The following is a 2,793-nucleotide window of genomic DNA, read 5'->3' as shown; positions in this document are numbered from 1 at the left end:
CATGGGATAGAAAAGCAGCTACCAACATCTTGGTGTTAGATGGCGGGTTATCATACTGGAGTATTGAAATAAACGTGCAAAAGCGTACTAAGTAGCAAATAAACATGTCTCCAGCTAACCCTTAATAACACTCAACTTCCAGCCCCTAACAATGTAACACACCTTCGCTTCCACCTTGGCAGGCAACTCAGAAACAATTAGATGCTGAATTCACATAAACGATCGCTACCCCTCTGCCTGGATTTCAGGTTCTATAAGTACTTAGATCTTTCTGTTAAACCCGTTAAGGATGATGTATTCAAACAAAAAGCGACATACCCCACTTAACTTACTTAGTGATTCTCTGATAGAAACTGGCAACACAAAAATAAAACCAATAAAGAAATTTTGAAAATCTTCGGCGTGCATGAAGTTCGAATTTATAATGCCAGCCTTCTATACTTTATAGTTATCACGATCTTGACGTCCCTACCGACCTACATCGACTTGGCTAGTGATCCTTATTAGCTTAAAGCCAGTTACATACTTTTCACCGAGTGTAGAATATCCTTAACCATACGAGGAGCGGCTATCCAAGTAATCGAATTTCGTTTTAGTTTCAGATAACAATTGCTGTCCTATTTGAAAACCAAAAAGCCATCCGCAGGCCCCCTCTGCCGCATACCAATATATTCCCACGAATGAATTGTGCAATTCTAGTCAGTGGACTGACAACAATTCAAATTATTATTGCAAATAAAGGACTGATATGGAAGACGAGCAGCAGGACGTGCAGTTCAGAATTCGTTTTCCCCTTTATTGTGCGTCACAGCTCTACAATTTTGCAATATGTAAAGTGTATTTAATACATTATTCTTTATGCTCGGCTGCCTTTAATCAGTGTTGTCTCTGGCACCGTTTGGTTTGAATTCGCATTTGCATTTTCATTTGAATTCCACTCTCACTGCATCCATTTGTCTCTGTCCAGCTGGCTTTCGTCCGCCGTCCGCCGCCCGTCGACGGCCTTTGACCTTGTTTCTGGGTCTGTGTTACCTTTGCCCATATGGCTTGCAAAGATAAGAACGTCAGATCGTAGCCTCGTAGCCTCGTAGCCAAGCGCTGTTGGTCGTTGGAAAGAAAACACTTTGCTATTGTTAATGCCCGGGCTGCAAACTCTGTCGACTTGTCGCTATCCTTGTAGTTGTCGTTGTCGCTGGCAACCAGACAACCAGATACCTGGGACCTGGGACAGGGTGGTACATTTTTAGAATTCATTGAATTTTAAAACATAACAATAAAGCACTCAAGATGTGCTGTGTGCCACAGCAAACCAAAGGTATGCCGAGCACACACTGCGGCCCGTGAAAATGGGAAAACTTGTTCTCCCTTGGTTCGGTTCGCTGTGCTACGTTGTGTTAAATGTGGCTCCGGATTGCTTGGCACAGACAACGAGCTCGAAAATAGCGCGGAAAATTTCAGCAAGTTTTCCACGCCCTTTGCTGCTCGCGGGAAAATCACATTTATAATGAATTGCAGCTGTTGCGTAGACACTGCAGCAGCAACAAGCGAGAGGAATGCTTGGCCCGGATTTGCAATTCATTGGCGTGTATATCCTGCCAGTGTGTGAGCCTGCTTCAAGCATTTTGTATAAATTTAATTCGCGGCTATAAACGCATCAACAACACAGACGATCCGGGCTGGGCGGCGTGCTCTCGTTCTTGCGAAAAGCTGCAGCTGCCAGTTACTCAGTGCACAAATCCACCCTTTCCGCCCAGGGACCCAAATACGTTTACAGCAATAAACGTGTTGATTTATTGATTTTGCACGTCGCATAATTTACTTTACCTGCATGATGGCATCAAAAAAGTGGGCGACACCCAAACAACAACGACGCCGGGCGACAGGCGACGAGGGGATCTGGAGGCAAAGGCAAATAAAAATCATGCGCCCCTGTTTATTTCCCAGCTCGCACGAACCTCTACCTGGATTGCTTGCATTTTGTATTTTCCATTTTCCATTTCCATTTCACTTTCTTTTTTCGGTTGTATATCTTGTTGTCAACTCTCGGTGCCAACTCGCCCGCCAACCCCTTTCACCTGTCTGCCATCCAGATTGTCATCCCCTTCCTCGTGGTTGTTAAGCTGGAGTTGCTACTTTTTTGCACCTATCTATCTGATGGCGGCAGCAACAACAATGGCCACCGCCGACTCCATGCCGTGCGCCATTTTCAAGTCGCTCCTGCTCCGGAAACGAAAGCGGTTTTCATATGCATGTGCGCGCCCAGCAGCACAAACAAACAAGCGCATGTACACACAGCGTTGTGCTGAGCTTATGTGTGTGTGGGTGTGCGGGACTTTGACGCCTATGGCCACGCCCTTCGTCCTTCCTGCCCTCGCCGAGTCCGCCCTTACATGATGACAATATGAAATGTGCACAAGATTTCTGGAAGATTCGACTTGCTTGCCGATTCGGATACAATGACTGCAGAAAATGTGTTAACAGAAGGACCAGGTTTTGGGAAAATTCTTAATACTCGAATTTTTGTCTGCCTGCAGCGAAACGCTTTTTCCGAAATAATTTGTGTTTTGTAGATCAGCTACATATGTATATAAAACACGCTAGCTTATCGGGAAAACAGCTATAAATGCATTTGTTTTAGATATTGATATTAAAATGACTTCTTTTAAACTTGTAAATTCCTTGAATGTTTGATATATAACACATTTTCGTAATTCACATTTAAAAGGAAATAAGCAACAAATAAACAAATTCAACAACTGTCTTTTTTATGCAATATATTTTGTTTTAGCGTAG

At 43.7% G+C, this 2,793-nt stretch overlaps 1 long non-coding RNA gene across 1 annotated transcript; it reads right to left on the bottom strand.

Moving 5' to 3' along the window:
• Positions 1-846: 846 nt before the first annotated feature.
• Positions 847-2,441, bottom strand: lncRNA:CR44126 (long non-coding RNA:CR44126). The gene is made up of 2 exons (NR_073834.1): positions 1,962-2,441; positions 847-1,215 (listed from the first exon to the last, which is right to left on the bottom strand). It is a non-coding gene; the product is annotated as a long non-coding RNA:CR44126 (long non-coding RNA).
• Between the last annotated feature and the right edge of the window lie 352 nt (positions 2,442-2,793).

This window comes from Drosophila melanogaster, chromosome 2R, assembly GCF_000001215.4.
Source record: "Drosophila melanogaster chromosome 2R".
Taxonomy (NCBI): Eukaryota; Metazoa; Arthropoda; class Insecta; order Diptera; family Drosophilidae; genus Drosophila; species Drosophila melanogaster.
The sequence above is the reverse complement of the archived record's forward strand: the minus strand, read 5'-3'. Positions and strand labels throughout refer to the sequence as shown.